We start from the raw sequence: 18,451 nt of genomic DNA, 5'->3' as shown, positions 1-18,451 counted from the left end.
ACAACAGTATTGTGCGAGATTGAACACACAATAACACAATTTGCGTTCGTTTATGAACGAGATGCATGTAACACTAGGTACATTATTACATTCGTAAACCTGGGTTTTGTGGCAGAAATATATACTAAAATAATATTGCACATATTGAAATGGTACTGCACATAGGACAGCATAACATATATTTGTTTGATAATGCTGTCACTGAATCTAGTCGGGGTACCCCAAGTGACAACATAGTTACAGCCGAAAGGTCATACGTGTGCTCATTGCATAGTTCAAAGGAAGTTGGAACATGAGAAAACATCACGTGTGGTGTGGGCACAATACAGAATCGATGTGTCCCAGACATACATACTACATTATTATGGTACATCCTAGATAGTCAAGGTACACAAAATTATAAGTTGGCTAGACCTAAAATCTAAACAATCAAAGGAGAAAAAATGACTGATGAAGACGGATTCTGATAGATCAAATAAATCAAAATAGCTGGGATAGTCAAGGGGAGTGGACAAGTAGGCCATGGGTTTATTGGCTATAGAAATGTTTCCACTCCACAGAGATGTTTAACCCTGATTTGACAGTATCGAGTTGATGGACTAGTTGTTGTTCCAATCTGGTCAAAGCACCATCTCTGTCCCCACCTCTTTTTTGTGGAGTAAGTTGCTGGATGATGGTCCAGGATAAATCGTCGTTGGTGTGCCCTAGTCGGCTAAAATGGTCGACCAGAGGTTTGTCCTGAATCTTATTCTTGATGCATGATCTGTGCTCTGAGATCCGTTGTTTGACTGGTCTGATAGTTTTGCCTATGTATAACAGATGGCATGGGCATAATATTGCGTAGATCACAAACTTGCTGTTGCAGTTAGTATGGGTTTGTAGGGTACGGTGATAGCCTTTGTAATCAAAGGTTTTTGTGGGGCTAGTGTAGCGACATGCTATACAGGTGCCGCACCGATAATGACCCACAACATTAGGAAGGTCCCACAGTGTGTTAGATGTCTTTGTCTCCTCAATGTAGGTATGGACCAAGGAATCCCTTAAGTTCCAGTTCTTCTTAAAAGCAAAAATGGGCTTTTTGTCAAGGGAGCCTTTGTTCCTGATCAAATGCCAATGTTTATTGATGGTTTGTTTAGTGAGGTTGCTTAAAGGACTATAGGTAGTGACACAAACCAATCTATTCATTTCGGTTTTGTCTTTGGGGGTGAGACATATGGTTCTGTCAGTGTTCAAAGCCCTCTTTCTCGCCTGTTTGACAGATTTATTTGGATAACCTCTTTCCTTCAATCGTAGTTGTAGTCCATCTGCATGTTGTTCATATTTTTCTTTGCTGGAACAATTCCGCCTAATTCTCAGAAACTGACCATAGGGCAGATTGTATCTTAGGCCCTGGGGATGGTAACTTGAAAAATGCAACAGAGTGTTGCGGTCCGTTGGTTTCCTGTAGAGTTCAGTTTGGAGAATATTACCTGATCTGTAAATGTGCAAATCGAGGAAATCTACCACCTGGTAACTCCAATCAATGGTGAACCGGATGTAATCATTGCATTGATTTAACCATGAATGGAACAAATTCAACTCAATTTCTGTGCCTGTCCAAATGAGTAGGATGTCATCAATGTATCGTCGCCACAGTTTTTAAGGAACAACTATACCAACAAATCAAAGGCGTCAGTATGGGGGCCACTTTCGCTCCTGATGTCGCTAATCTGTACATGGCACAATACGAAACAGACCATATATACCATGATCGTAACCCTTATAAGTCACAGATACTTCTGTGGCGACGATACATTGATGACATCCTACTCATTTGGACAGGCACAGAAATTGAGTTGAATTTGTTCCATTCATGGTTAAATCAATGCAATGATTACATCCGGTTCACCATTGATTGGAGTTACCAGGTGGTAGATTTCCTCGATTTGCACATTTACAGATCAGGTAATATTCTCCAAACTGAACTCTACAGGAAACCAACGGACCGCAACACTCTGTTGCATTTTTCAAGTTACCATCCCCAGGGCCTAAGATACAATCTGCCCTATGGTCAGTTTCTGAGAATTAGGCGGAATTGTTCCAGCAAAGAAAAATATGAACAACATGCAGATGGACTACAACTACGATTGAAGGAAAGAGGTTATCCAAATAAATCTGTCAAACAGGCGAGAAAGAGGGCTTTGAACACTGACAGAACCATATGTCTCACCCCCAAAGACAAAACCGAAATGAATAGATTGGTTTGTGTCACTACCTATAGTCCTTTAAGCAACCTCACTAAACAAACCATCAATAAACATTGGCATTTGATCAGGAACAAAGGCTCCCTTGACAAAAAGCCCATTTTTGCTTTTAAGAAGAACAGGAACTTAAGGGATTCCTTGGTCCATACCTACATTGAGGAGACAAAGACATCTAACACACTGTGGGACCTTCCTAATGTTGTGGGTCATTATCGGTGCGGCACCTGTATAGCATGTCGCTACACTAGCCCCACAAAAACCTTTGATTACAAAGGCTATCACCGTACCCTACAAACCCATACTAACTGCAACAGCAAGTTTGTGATCTACGCAATATTATGCCCATGCCATCTGTTATACATAGGCAAAACTATCAGACCAGTCAAACAACGGATCTCAGAGCACAGATCATGCATCAAGAATAAGATTCAGGACAAACCTCTGGTCGACCATTTTAGCCGACTAGGGCACACCAACGACGATTTATCCTGGACCATCATCCAGCAACTTACTCCACAAAAAAGAGGTGGGGACAGAGATGGTGCTTTGACCAGATTGGAACAACAACTAGTCCATCAACTCGATACTGTCAAATCAGGGTTAAACATCTCTGTGGAGTGGAAACATTTCTATAGCCAATAAACCCATGGCCTACTTGTCCACTCCCCTTGACTATCCCAGCTATTTTGATTTATTTGATCTATCAGAATCCGTCTTCATCAGTCATTTTTTCTCCTTTGATTGTTTAGATTTTAGGTCTAGCCAACTTATAATTTTGTGTACCTTGACTATCTAGGATGTACCATAATAATGTAGTATGTATGTCTGGGACACATCGATTCTGTATTGTGCCCACACCACACGTGATGTTTTCTCATGTTCCAACTTCCTTTGAACTATGCAATGAGCACACGTATGACCTTTCGGCTGTAACTATGTTGTCACTTGGGGTACCCCGACTAGATTCAGTGACAGCATTATCAAACAAATATATGTTATGCTGTCCTATGTGCAGTACCATTTCAATATGTGCAATATTATTTTAGTATATATTTCTGCCACAAAACCCAGGTTTACGAATGTAATAATGTACCTAGTGTTACATGCATCTCGTTCATAAACGAACGCAAATTGTGTTATTGTGTGTTCAATCTCGCACAATACTGTTGTGTTGCGGTATCCAAATTCTAAACACATTTCCATGTGATCCATCAAAGCAATGTTCATTCTTTACTCTATGTTTCACTTGTTTTGATTATTACGGCTGAGCGCCGGTTTCCATACATAACCATCAGTGGCATTCACAAGTATAGCATTAGGCGGTTCCTGTTCCGCCATCATTTGTCCCCTGTTTAGATTTCTTTACATGGTTTCTGAACGCTGGATTTGTTCCTGCAGGATTTCACCCGCACGCACTCTTTCCCGTGTGACAGCTCACGCGTCATTACGTGGGTTGTGACATACCCCTTGAGGCCCCTCCCACACACATGTTCTGTCAAGGCCCCTAGGGGTTTTTCATTGGTCCACTTGTGAATGACGCTTCACAACCGGAGCGCCATTTTTAACCAATCGGAGTGTTCTACGTGTTCCATTACTCGCGACCTCCTGGGAGACGATTTCACTCTGACAACGCTCGCGTACTGAGACGCCTCGCCTTTCTGCTCGCGATCTCCAGTGAGACGCTTTCACTCCGACAACGCTCGCGTACTGAGACGCCTCACTTTTCTGCTCGGCTCTAACTTGCGCATACAATTGTAAGTAATTAAGTATGCTGTTTTGGTTATACCGTGACGTTTTGGCCCTCATTGAATTTTTCAACCGTTGAGCGCCCCATATTCTGGATATGCTTACACTTTATAGGGCAATACTTTTATTATTTTTTATTATTTATTTTTTCTTTTGTCTTTGTGTTTTCTCACACAGTTGAGCCATATTTGGACATCTTTGGCTGAGGAATCACATTTTATAGTGGTTTCTTCCACTTTCACTGGCAGAGTTCAACTTACCTGTCGAGGTAAGACCCTGCTACGTTTGCTTTTTGCATTTTGCATTTAGCAATTATGAGGCTATTTGTTCTGTACAGTAGTTTTACAGTCTCATGTACATGTCGTTACAGGTTCAAGTCCTGTTCCTCCATGACGCACTCAGTGCACCCCAGATATCTTGATTCATGATGGATATTCTTTGCATACCATAGCATTGGATAAATCTTTGGTAAGATTTTTGGCTCCTAACTAAAGGAGTCTCCCTCCAGCATCCTGTGAGAGTTTTTTGAATCATTCATTTTAATTAGAGGTCATAGTTCCACTGACAATTCCCTATTTGTTTGTTCTTAGATAGAGACTCCAGGATCACCTTCAAGGTCTCCACAAGTCCTGATGAAGGCCTGCTCACACAGCTGCACTACACAGCTCTTTCTAGGCCGAAACACCATTGTGTCGACGATATTACCATTCAAACAATACACATTGGAAGCATTGATTTTTTTTGTGTCTTTTATATATATGTCCATTAATGTGGGTTTATGTTCTATTTCTGTGACTGCATAACTGTTTTTTGATCCATCTAAAACAGCACTTTTTGTGTCATCACATTGAGATCCAGTTGTCTATACTGGACCATACTCATTCTGTATTGTTGTGTCTTTAATACACCTTGGGTGCTCTATCCCCACTAATACTATCCATTTGTTATTAAAAATATACATTTTGTGAAAAAAAGGACTGCAGTTTAACTAATTGTTGCTTTCCGGTATTAGATTGGAACTGTTGCTTGACCTCCCACCCTGAAAATTTTGTTAGTTTATTCAAGTACTCCCTAGAACAGATCCAGGTGATGGTAGCTGCAATCCAAGGCCTTCAGACTGAAGTACAGAATCTCCGAACCGAAAATGTCAGTCTACGACAACAGATCGCAGTACGAGATGATACTCGGGGCGACTTGCCTCCACAGTCATTCTCTTTTGGAAAATATGATGGCAATCCGAAGCATTTGAAGGAATTCCTGGATGCTTGCATGGTCTATTTCACTTTTAGACCAAAGGCCTACGAACTAGACCGGTCCAAGGTTGGTTTCCTCGTTGCTAATCTCGTCGGAAACGCCTTGGCTTGGGCCACCCCGTTGATTTCCCAATCCGATCCAGCAGTCAACGATTATTCTCTGTTTACCCAGCAGATGAGAGTCAGATTCGACAGACCAGAGGTTCTGTTTTCCTCTTATGAAGCCCTCTTGGACATTCGTCAAGGGAATCAAGATGTTCAAACTTTTGCTTCTGCTTTCATCAGACTGGCAAAGGATGCAGGATGGCCTGATTCGGCTCAACAAACCCTCTTTCGCCGGGGACTCCATGACGATCTCAAAGACGAACTAGCCAGAGTGGCTCGTCCATCCTCCTTCCAAGAACTAGTGACCCTGACTCTTCAGCTGGAATACCGACTTCAAGAGCGAAGACAAGAAAGGAGGAGGTTCCGAAACCTTCCTTCTGCCAGCACTACTCCGGTTCCTCTTCCAAATCGGAACCAGACTGAAGAACCAATGCAGATCGGGACTACTAGAGGCCCCCTGACTCCAGAGGAGAGAAAGAGACGTAGAGATCTGGGTCTCTGCATGTACTGTGGGTCTTCTAAGCATTTGCTCCGGAATTGCCCCAAAGTACCTCCAAGACGTTCGGGAAACGCTTCTCCTCGGTCTTGAGCAGGGATAAGAACCGGGCAGAGACGACCAATCCCTGCAACATTACTTGTCAGAAGGCTATCGAAGATGACAATAGATTGCTGCTATTCACCATTCATCTCACTTTCGAGCCCAATCCCACCGTAGAGGTCTTGGCTATGTTGGACTGCGGTGCTGCGGGTAATTTCATCGATGTCCAATGGGCTCAAGATCAGGGGGTGCCTTTTTTGCAGAAGAGCAGTTCCTTACCCGTAGAAGGAGTGGATGGAACTCCACTCTCCTCCGGGCCTATTGTACAAGAAACCATACCCGCTACTATGCTTCTTTTTCAACACCAAGAACAGATTGTTTTCGATGTGATAAGAGCTGCACACTTCCCTGTAATACTGGGTATATCATGGCTACGTAAGCATAATCCTACTATAGATTGGTCAGCCAACACTATCAGCTTTTCATCATTATTCTGCACTTCTTCCTGCCTTCTCCAGACCAATCCGGTTCCTGGTAAGGGAATCCCCACTCCCAAGTCCGCCTCAGTGGTGCAGATGGTGCCGCTCTGCTACCAACGATACGCTGAACTCTTTGAAGACGAATTACCACGCTCTTTACCTCCTCATCGGCCTGAAGACTGCTCCATTGAATTAAAACCAGGTGCTTCCGTTCCTTTCGGCCAAATGTATCCCATGTCTCTCCCGGAAAGAAGGGCCCTTAAGGAATATCTGGACGCGAACCTTCAGAACGGTCTCATCAGAGAGTCACGCTCCCCTGCCGGAGCATCTATGTTCTTCATACCCAAGAAAGGGACCTCCGAATTGAGACCGTGTATTGATTACCGTGGTTTGAACTGTTTGACAATAAGAGACAGATATCCCATGCCTCTTATAAAGGAAGTGCTGGAAGCTGTTGAGGGGGCAAGCATTTTTACCAAACTCGACCTTCAAGTTGCCTACCATCTGTTGAGAATCAAGGAGGGAGATGAGTGGAAAACCGCCTTCAGAACTCCTCTGGGACACTTTGAATATCGAGTGATGCCCTTCGGACTGGTAAACGCTCCGGCGGTTTTCCAACGGTTTGTGGACAAGATTTTCTCAGACCTGCTTTATTCTTTTGTAGTAGTCTATCTTGACGACATTCTTGTCTTCTCTTCCTCTCCGGCCGAACATCACAGACACGTGGAGCAGGTGTTAAGAAGACTACAAGAGAATCATCTATTGTTAAAACCAGAAAAGTGCATCTTCGAATCCTCGTCTGTTCCCTACCTAGGCTTTATTCTCTCCAAAGAAGGAGTTCAGATGGATCCCGAGAAGGTGAAAGCGGTACTTCTTTGGCCCACTCCCAGCAGCCCTAAGGATGTACAGAGGTTCTTGGGTCTCTCGAATTTCTACAGACGCTTTATCCCAAATTTCTCGGAGATCGTGTTACCTATTACTAATTTACTAAAGAAGGGTCAAGAATTTGTATGGGATTCGAAGGCAGAACGAGCCTTTCAAGTACTTAAAGAAGCCTTCACCACTGCGCCCATCCTCGTTCAACCCTATCAGTCCCTTTCCTTTGTGGTCGAAACGGACGCCTCTGGAGGTGCCATAGGGGCAGCCTTATTACAGTCCGGTAAGGATGGTATCGAACACCCGGTGGCGTACTACTCACGGACTCTCACCCCGAGTGAAAGAATCTACTCAGTGTTGGAACGGGAATTGTTGGCCATCCGCCAGGCTTGTGTTGAGTGGAGGCACCTGTTACAGGGGGCTGCCCATTCGTTTCTGGTGAGAACGGATCATCGGAACCTTAAGGTACTCCAACATATGGGGTGTCGCAATTCCAGACATGCCCGGTGGGCCTATTTCTTCTCCCAGTTTGACTTTGACATCACGTATCTTCCAGGGAAGGAGAGCGTGTTGGCTGATGCCTTATCCCGGAGCCTAGGAGAGGAATGCCCAGTAGACGGAATCAAGTCTGAGGAGATTCTGTCGGGAAAGAAGATATTAGGAGCGGTCAATTCATTTTTACAAGAGGTTGAACGTACAACTGGTTCTACCCCGATACCCAACGACCATCTGTCTTCATTGGAGAAGAGAGGAACAGTGTACTTTTACAAGGACACCCTGTTCCTTCCGTCTAAAGAGCTTCAAATTCAAGCATTGTCTTGGTGTCACGATCTACCTTCTGCTGGCCACAAGGGGCAAGGAGCCACGACCAATTTGGTATCAAGGTATTTCTGTTGGCCCACTTTGGCCAAGGATGTAAAGGCTTATGTAGCTGCCTGTCCTATTTGCGCCTCCAGTAAGCCCTCTACGCATCGCCCTTTGGGTCTCCTTCAACAAGGACAGTTGCCAACACGTCCTTGGGAACACATTTCTACTGATTTTATTGTGGATCTTCCTCTCTCTAGGGGCTCTACCGCCATCATGGTTACCGTAGATTCCCTAAGTAAGATGGCACACTTTTCTCCTCTACCTGGCCTACCATCGGCTCCGGAATTGGCAGAGGTTTTTCTGAGAGATGTAGTTAGGCTTCACGGTCTACCCCAAACTATTGTTTCCGACAGAGGCTCTCAATTCACTTCTCGTTTCTGGTCTACACTGTGCAAGACTCTGGGGATCAGTAGAGCTCTCTCTTCTGGATATCACCCCCAGAGTAACGGACAAACTGAGCGTCTGAACTCCACTTTAGAGCAGTACCTTCGTTGTTTCTGTGGTCAAGAACAGGAGAGTTGGAGGTCTTTTCTCTCCACAGCGGAATCCGCCTACAATAACACAGTACACTCTTCCTTAGGAACCAGTCCATTCTTTTTCTCCTATGGCTTTCATCCCATGCATATCCCCTTGGTCGGAATACCATTGACTGCTGTCCCAGCGGTTGACCAAAGGCTTAGTGAACTAAGACGTATACAAGGGGAGGCTAAGAAGAACTTGGAGACTAGCAGGGAGCTCCAAAAGAAGTACGCCGACAGGAAGAGATCTCAGAACCCCAAATGGACGGTCGGCACCAAAGTGTGGTTGTCCACTAAATTCTTGCCACGCTGGTTACACCCAGGGAAGTTTTCTGCCAGATTCATTGGGCCTTTCCCCATTTCCTCACAGATCAATCCGGTGGCCTTTCGCCTAAAACTTCCTCACAGTATGAAGCGCATCCATCCAGTGTTCCACACGTCCCTTCTCAAGGCCTATCTATCGGACCCACATGGTCGGACAGTGCCACGCTCATCAATTCCAGATAACCCAGAACCTGAGGAATACGAGGTGGAGAGGCTGGTGGATTCTCACTACAGACATGGTACTGTTCAGTACCTGGTACATTGGAAGGGGTATTCCTCTGCAGAGCGTACCTGGGAACCTAGTAGCCACATCCATGCCCCTCGCTTGTTACGTCTTTTTCACCGCTGTCATCCGGGTAAGCCCGGGGGAACCCGGCTGGGAAGGGGGCATACTGTCACAACGCGACCCTGTGGAAAAGATGGAGGCTAGTTTAGGCTCCTTGCGGTCCTTACCGTTCTAGTCTTTTTTGGTCCTTTTCCTTTAAAAGGCAGCCACGCCCACAACGCTGTGCGTTGCAACTCGCATTGTCAGCCTTTCGCTAACTTCGCCTGCAGTGCCGCTCCTTGAGCTTGGTCCTTTGATACTTCCTTTCTAGTACTCAGCCCGCTTAGGCTTTCCCTGTTTCTAGGCTCTTTCCTTCTGTACGGGTTCCGTACATAAGGCTGTCCTTTGCTCCCGCTCGCCCTCTCCCTTCCTTGGCCGATCCCGCTTCTGTTCGCTCTCTCATTCTCCCCTCTCTCTCTCTCTGGCGCTGGTTCGCCCGCCTTTGCTCCCGCACGCTCTCTCCCTTCCTTGCCCGATCCCGCTTCTGTTCGCTCTCTCATTCTCCTCTCTCTCTCTCTCTCCGGTGTTGTTCCTCTCTCTCTCTCTCTCTCTCTATGGCGCTGGTTCGCCCGCCTTTGCTCCCGCACGCTCTCTCCATTCCTTGCCCGATCCCGCTTCTGTTCGCTCTCTCATTCTCCTCTCTCTCTCTCTCGCTCTCCGGTGTTGTCTCTCTCTCTCTCTCTCTCTCTCTCTCTCTGGTGCTCGTTCGCCCGCCTTTGCTCCCGCACGCTCTCTCCCTTCCTTGTCCGATCCCGCTTCTGTTCGCTCTCTCATTCTCCACTCTCTCACTCTTACCTGCAGTATAGACTTACCTTCCTTGCTGACAGCTCTTGTGCTGCCTCCGCTTTGCCCTCCTTGGATCGCAGTGGACTCTCGCCCTATCCTTCTCGACACCAGTCTACCTCGTCTGGAAATACTTGGATTCAAGTACGGTTACCGTATACAAGTCACCAGCCTCTTCCACTTCTGACACACTCCCTGCCAGCAAGGGCTCGCCATCTACAGGGTTTTTTCTGCCGTCACTGGCTTTTTCCCTGGTATCACGGGACTGGCTCCCCTGGGTCCACCCGACAGCTTGTTCCTACCACTGTCAGGGTGGCCTCAAGCGGAGCTCGTCCCTATCTCTACGAGCGCAAGAAGGAAAAGAAGGAAAGGAAGAGCACTAAGGCGGACGAAGAACCGCCGGAGATCAAGAAGGAAGGGAGAAGAAGACCAAAGACATCAACCCAGGAGGATTCCTCTAAGGAGTCAGGTGAGGAGCATTCGAGGGAGGTAGCTTCCGATTCTGACACTTTGTTTGGTGAGCTTATCAAGGTAGAAGGGTGGGGGTGGTTGCAAGGGTAAAAACATTTTTATTAGGGTTTTAAAAATAAATAAATAAATAAAACAAGATAAATAATAGATATAAAAAATATATATATATATAATAATAATAATAAATAAATACTTTAAAAAAAATACATAGATACATAATTAAAGAAATACATATTCTGTCTGGGTTTCATAGTACCAGTGGGTTATTATTTTTTAATTTTACGCGGTGCAAAGTTAGCAGTGTTGGCATTTTTGGTATAGGTCCACGGGTAGGTCTTGGCTCGGGGGCTTAGTTAGCTAGCCTGACTGGGAATACCCTTGGTGCACAACTAGATTGTTGGTGCACAATGGTGGGCCGGGGAGCTGGCAAGGAGGGATTGGTCGATGCCAGGGCACTGAGGGAGGCCCTGGCAATAATTAGCAGGGCAACTAGGGCCCAGCTGGAGGGGGCGGTGGGGGAGGTCACGGGTGAGGGGGAGACAAGTGGGGGTAGGCCGCAGCGCAGAGCGGCAGCCGATGGGGCTCTCGCGGCAGTGGTGGCTTGCACCCCCACGGCGGGGAGAGGGGAGGTGTGGGAATCCAGGGGCAGGAAGATGAGGGGGGAGATAGACAGGAGGGCGTCCGGGGAAGAGATGATTTCGGGTGGGCAGCCATGTGGGGAGGGAATGAAGGATAGCACTAAGGAAGCAGGGAGTGCTCAAAGGGAGGGGGCTCAAGGGAATAACGGTGGGGCTAGGGATGGGGCACAGAAGGGGGTGCAAGGGCAGCGGGGAAGAGGGGGGAAATAACTGCGTAAGAGTGCGGGTTAGAGAAGGAGGGAGAGGTCCCCATCAATTGAGGTGGATAGGGTGGGGTGCAGAATGGCCCCCACGGGTAGGAGGAGTGAGGGCGGAGGGCGCTGCTCAGCCCCCGCTGGTCAGGTGGAGGTAGAGGGTTTAGGAACGGCCCCTCCTCGGTCAGCGTACGGAGAGCCTAGAGGGTTCAGCACGGCCCCTAGTAATGAGGACCCCAGGGCGGAGGTCGGAGCGCTTCGCCCGAGTAAAGAGGACCAGGCAGGGGTTTCCACGGCCCTGCCGAGAAGACGTCAAAGGAGTGGCGGGGTGGACACCCAGGGCTCGCAGGAAGGAGATCAACTCGTCTGGGGCACGAGCTCGCAGCCACAATGGTATTGGACGGGTGATGAAGTTGGTTTTGAGGATTATGTGGGGCAGTGGGAGGGGGAAGGTTATAGGGAGGTGGGGGAAAGGGGGGAGGAGAGAAGATATTGGGGGTGGGATCTGGAAAGGCAGGTGCAGAGGGGTCAGGGGGTAGGAGGGCGGGGGAACTGTTGGCTGGGTGAGTCTGCAGACATGTTTTGTCCCCGCAGTAGGAGCCCTCTAAGAAAAGAGATGAGGAGCATTGGTGTGGACGCCAGACAGCAGACGGCCGGTGTGGAAAGAGGTGAGCGGGAAATTGAATGGTCTTCTGCATGGCAGAGAGGGGTCACAAGAAGGGGACGGGAAATGAGGGGTCTGGATTGCAAGGGTAAGGAAGGAAGTTGGTATGCAGGCCATTGGAGCCTTGGGGGTTGAGAAGAGCATTTGCTCAGTGGAGATTCAAACGGACAAGGTGGTGGAGCCATTGGGGCTCGACGTGCAAGGGGGAAAAGAAAAGGAGGTTGAAGGGAAAGGAAAGGAGAAAAAACTGCCATACATGGGGATAACAAAACCGTTGGGGGCGCACTTGATGGCGGCGACCAGGGAGAAGATTCAGGCGGGGGAATTTGTAGACGTTTTTAAATTGCTCCATAGGGAAGTGAGAGCTAAGGAGGGGTCTAAAGAAGAGGAGAGGGAACTGGCTGCGCGACCAAGGGTACCGGTGACCATTGAGAATTGGACGTCAGCATTTATCATTTATGCCAGTGTTTATTGTGAAAAATTTCCTGAGAGGTGTGTGGCCCTACTTAAATATATGGACGTAATTAGGAAGGCTTTCACGAGTTTTGGGGGATTTTCCTGGGTAAGGTATGATGAGGAATTCAGAGCGAGGATGGCGGAGGACAGTCAGGCGGTCTGGGGGGAGATAGATATGGATCTTTGGCTGCATGGATGGCCCCAACGAGGCCTGCCCGGACATTGCACACTGCAAGTGGGCTGCCGGTGCCCTTCCGGCCCTTTCTTGGTCGCCCCGCCCATGAAGGGGCGGGGGGAGGGGGCAGAGGGCAGTCCTCAGCAGCATGTTGGGCGTTTAATAAGGATGGCTGCACAAGGACCTTGTGTAGGTTCAGGCATGAGTGTAGCAAGTGTGGAGGAAAGCGCCCTCTCACTCAATGTTTCCAACAGGGGGAGGGGGAGAGGGAGAGGTTCGGGCAGAAGGGGTTGTGGGGAAAAGCTTTTACGCCAATTAAAGTGGGGGTTCTGCAGAAATGGTTGCAATTCTATCCAGACAGGGAAGGGGCGAAGATTTTGAGTGAGGGGTTTAGTGAGGGTTTCAGATTGGTTTACCAGGGCCCAAGGGTGCGCCGGTGGGCTGAAAATCTGAAGTCAGCCAAAGAAAATGTTGAAGTGGTAAGGCAAAAATTGAGCAAGGAAATAGCGGCGGGAAGGATTGTAGGGCCATTTGATGACCTGCCGGGTGACTTGGTTATATCCCCACTGGGGGTGGTGCCCAAAAAAGCTCCGGGGGAGTTTCGTTTAATACACCATTTGTCTTGGCCGGAGGGCATGTCAGTGAATGATTTCATTGCCACGGAAGAGTGTGGGGTTGTATATGCAAGTGGTGACCAGGCAGTGGAGCTGATAAGGAAGGTAGGGCGAGGGGCCTTCATGGCCAAGTGTGACATCAAGGCGGCATTCAGGTTATTGCCGGTGCACCCGGAGGATTTTTGGTTGTTAGGTTTGCAGTTTGAGGACCGCATATACATAGACAAAGCCTTGCCAATGGGGTGCGCAATTTCCTGTGCGCTGTTTGAGCGATTCAGCTCTTTCCTACAGTGGGTTTTCTCATTTAACTCGGGTTGGGAGAGTGTGCTGCACTACTTGGACGATTTTCTGTTTATTAGCGGGGCAGATAGTGAGGGGGAATGCAAGGGAATGCTGAAGTTGTTTCAGGAGCTAATGGAGGAGTTGGGTGTGCCGTTAGTGGAAGACAAAACGGAAGGGCCTGCAGTGGTGTTGACATTTCTGGGAATTGAACTGGACTCAGTGGCTATGACCTTACGCTTGCCGCACGACAAGGTGAGCAAACTGGTGGTGTTGCTGGAAAGGGCGGTGGGGGCCAAGAAAATGACGCTGGTGGACATGCAGAGATTGGTAGGGCATCTGAATTTCGCATGCAAGGTGGTGGCTCCAGGGCGGACGTTTTGTAGGAACATGGCAAGGGCTATGGCGGGAGCAAAGTGCCCGCATCACCGGATAAGAGTATCGGGGTCAGTGAGGGAGGACTGCAGAATTTTGCTGCGTTTTTTGGAGAAGTTTAATGGGGTGTCAATGTGGTTGCAGGGGGACCCGGTGACATGGGAAGTGCAGATATTTTCGGACGCAGCAGGAGCAGGGGTTTTCGGAGTATTTTGGGGGGAAAATGATGTGCGGAGAAATGGCCTGATCGGTGGTTGAAGGAGGGAAGGAGTATAGCATTCCTGGAATTTTTCCCATTACTGGTGGCATTGGAGTTGTGGGGGAAGGATTTGCAGGATAGGAAAGTGAATTTCAATGTGGACAATGAATGCGTGGTCCATGTGGTAAACAGGCAATCAACGAGGGATCAGAGGGTGGCAAGACTCATGAGGGAGTTTGTGCTGCGTTGCATGGAATTGAATGTGGTGTTTAAGGCAACACATGTGCCAGGGAAGGACAATGGCATCGCTGATGCATTATCTCGTTTTCAATGCCAGAGATTCCGTGGATTGGCTCCAGATGCGGATCAGGAGGGGCAGCAGATTCCGGAGGAGCTGTGGAAGATAGGAGGATGAGAGCGCTGGCTTTGGTGGAGGGTTCATTGGCCGGGGCGTCTAGGGAGTCTTACAGGAGGGCCTGGGAGGATTTCATTGGGGGGGGAGCGCGTAGTTGGGAGGGCAGATGGGATGCGGAAGAGAGGAGGAGGGATGATGTCATGAATTTCCTCCTGAGGTGCATGGACAGGGGCTGGTCAAGAGCAACTATAGCGGGGAAGTTAGCAGGAATTGCTTTTTACGGGAAATGGTTTTGGGGTTTCCTGCCGAGTGGGGGGGAAATGGCGAGTAGGATGTTGGAAGGATGGGCAAGGGAGAGTAAGAGGGACAAGGACAGGAGGAAGCCAATATCGGCGGAGTTGTTGCAAAGGTTGGTTAAGGTAGTAGAGGGAGTTTGTTGGTCGGTGTGGGAGGGGGAGCTGTTTGCGACCTGTTTTACATGGTTGTTTTTCGGGGCTTTTCGGGTTTCGGAGCTGGTGGGGGGAAAAGAGGGGTATGGGGGATTGCAGTGGGAGGATGTGCATGTTACAGAATTGGGTTTGGACATCAGGATTAATAAGTCTAAAACGGATCAGAAGGGGAAGGGTTCCTGGGTTTTGTTGGGGCTGGGGAGCAAGGATTTATGCCCAGTGCGGGCAGGCAGGCTGTGGAAGGAGCGGTGTGGGGGGAAGACAGGCTTGGTGTTTAAACATGAGGATGGGTAGCCGGTTTCACCGGCACAAGTTTTGGGGGTATAGCGGAAGGCTCTGCGGGAGATGGGAGAAAAGGGCGAGGATTTTGGTACACATTCATTCAGGATGGGCGCAGCATCGGAGGGTAATAGGTTGGGTTTCACGGAGGATAAGGTGAAAAATTTGGGGCGTTGGAGGTCTGGGAGATACAAGGGGTATGTCAGGGAATTTTCATAAAGGGGAATTTTAAGGAAGAGGGTTAAAGTGGGCTGACAACAGCGTGGGGGTTGTATGTATTGTGTTGGTAATTTTGTAATTTCTTTTTTCAGATGCTGTGCGAAACGAGGGGGAGTTGGCGCAAGTGTGGATTGTCGGCCATTCAATTGTTAAATGGGCGGGGAAGGAAGCGGAGAAAAGGGTTATGGGCAGGCAGCTGGGGTGTAGCTATAAGGATGTGGTGGTAAGATGGCAAGGGTTAGGGGGCCTGCGCTGGGACCAGTTGCTTCCTATGCTGGCGGGGATACGGGAACGCTACGGGGCGCCGGAGGTGTTGATTATTCACGCTGGGGAGAATGACCTGAATAGGGATACGGGGGTGGCCCTGCTAAGGAAAATGAAAAGGGATTTAGTTTGGGTGCGGGAAATGTGGCCTCAAGCAGAGGTGTTGTGGACTAAGTTGTTGCCGCGCAGAGTGTGGTGGGGGGCGAGGAGCGAGGGAGCGATAGAGAGGGCTAGAAAGAGGATTAACAGAGAAATGGTAAAGTTTTGTGCCTCTGTGGCAGTGCAGGTGATGGATCATAAGGAAATAGTGCATGAGGGCTTTATGATTTTTAGGGAGGATGGGGTGCACTTGTCAGTTTATGGGAACAATCACTTATTGGCGGACCTGTGCTCTTGGCTGGGAGATTGATTAAAGAGTTGGAAGTAAAGGAATGTTGTTGGGGGGGTGGGGCAGAAAGAACACCTCGGGGGAGGGTTTTTCTGGTGCCGGGGGCATGGCCCCTTTTGATGTGGGGGGAGGGAAGCACAATGGGGGAATGACACGGGAAAGGATGGGGTGGTGCTGTTTGCACAAGCGGGCCACCCCGGGGGAACAGGTATTGAGCCTGGAGGGGAATGGCCCCAGGTAGAAAGCGGGACGCCTGGAAAAGGGGTAAGGAGATGTAGGTTCCAAGGGACAGGTAGGGAGGAAATGGCTTTATTTAATTATTTAATTGTTGGGAGAAATGGAAAGGTGTAATTAGTTAATTGGTTGTTTAAATATTTCGTTAGTCTGTAAGGCCATGGAGCCAGGTAAGCGTTTTATTGTAAGCTTTGGCCTGTCACATTAAAGCGACCTTTTCCACTTTTAAATGAGTCTGGGTTTTTGTGCAGTAAGCCAAAAGGGGGATTCCGGGGGGAACGCAAAGCGTTTCCCCGGGGAAGGTTTTGGCGCTGCACACGGCCAGCGAGTGGCCGTGGGGGCAGAGCGCCTCCCGGGGTATTTAAGGGGCCAGGGAAGGTTCGGGAGGCAGGTGACGGTTGGACTTGGCGATTGTCCCGCCCTCCCACCCCTTCATTTTGGTTTAGGTCTGGGGGCTGGTTTATTAAACGGGGGGAGGACCATCGTATATTGGTATGGACAGGGTTTTTTACGTCCCAGGGCAAGTTGTTAGGTGGTTTTTTGGTGTAGGTTAAGGGGCGATTGGCTGGTAGTTTTGTGTGACAGGTCGGGGCATTAGTGAAGTTGTGATGTAAAAATTTCTGTTGCTGATGTGGCAGGTCAGACTGGCTGCAGGTAATAGGAAGGAGGAGATTGGTGTAGAGGGGAGTATGAGGGGTATTGAAGTGAGTCTGGGCTCCGGGGGCATGGCCCCTTTTGATGTGGGGGGAGGGAAGCACAATGGGGGAATGACACGGGAAAGGATGGGGTGGTGCTGTTTGCACAAGCGGGCCACCCCGGGGGAACAGATATTGAGCCTGGAGGGGCATGGCCCCAGGGAGAAAGCGGGACGCCTGGAAAAGGGGTAAGGAGATGGTAGGGTCCAAGGGACAGGTAGGGAGGAAATGGCTTTATTTAATTATTTAATTGTTGGGGGAAATGGAAAGGTGTAATTAGTTAATTGGTTGTTTAAATATTTCGTTAGTCTGTAAGGCCATGGAGCCAGGTAAGCGTTTTATTGTAAGTTTTGGCCTGTCACATTAAAGCGACCTTTTCCACTTTTAAATGAGTCTGGGTTTTTGTGCAGTAAGCCAAAATGTACATTCTCTGCCACCAGTGTTGCCCTGCAAAGCCGTGCAAGGATGCAGTCCATGTTTCGGAACACAGGAAAAGTGTGTCTGGGTCTGGGGTTCATTGGTGAACGGAAGTATTACCGCATGAAGGGATGAGCAAAACAATGATATGGATAAAAGGTTCCTGTGAATAGAGGCTGCTGCTGGGCCTCAACAGTAAGTATTAGGACGAGGAAGAGCGACGTGGAGGCAAAGTAACACTGTTGAGAAACATGTGGAGTGTCCAATAGTTCACTAAAATGACCGACAAAGCTCGACTTAAGAAAGTAGATTTTCAGAACGAGAAATAGGCCCTCATTACAACCTTGGCGGAGGACCATGGTGCTATTAGCACCATGGCCCATGCCGCTAAGGTTACAATTCCGCCATGGTGGATGGCGGAATTACCGCCCCATTCCAAGGTGAGTGAGGCGGTAATTCCCCATTCACCATTTGCCCTTCCCCATTCCCATTTTTGCCCCCATAGGGCATAATGGGAATGGGAAAGGCGCTAATTACGGCACCGTAAATTACGGTGCCGTAATTAGCTCCAAAGTCCCTTTGCGGGTTGGATTTTTAACGCCTGCTAAAAGCAGGCGTTAAACACCAACCCACAAAGGGACACTTGTAATCAGGCGTTAAGGGTTAACGGTTAAACCCTTAACGCCTGAGTTGTAATGAGGACCAAAATGTTTACAATTATTCTTGTAGTTGTCAGGAGTGGTCTAAAAAACGCCTGCCTTTGCTAACAAGCCCCGTCTCACTATCGCACACTTCATAACATGAAAATGTGTATATATGTCTTATAATTTAGACACCTTTTATTGTTAGGGGGAGTATTACAACTAATGGTTCAACATCTATTACTCCTAAAAAGGGTTTATTTCTGAGTCATTATCACATAGGTGTTTCAAATGTAAAGATGTGTGCATTCTTAGGTTCCCAAAATTCTCTTTGCTTTTATGCAAATCGCCAGGCTCTGGTTCAATTAAGAAATTGCGACATAGCATG

The sequence above is a fragment of the Ambystoma mexicanum genome, chromosome 7p (genome assembly GCF_040938575.1).
Source record: "Ambystoma mexicanum isolate Mex_15411 chromosome 7p, UKY_AmexF1_1, whole genome shotgun sequence".
NCBI classification, from domain to species: Eukaryota; Metazoa; Chordata; class Amphibia; order Caudata; family Ambystomatidae; genus Ambystoma; species Ambystoma mexicanum.
Note: the sequence above shows the minus strand (reverse complement) of the source record.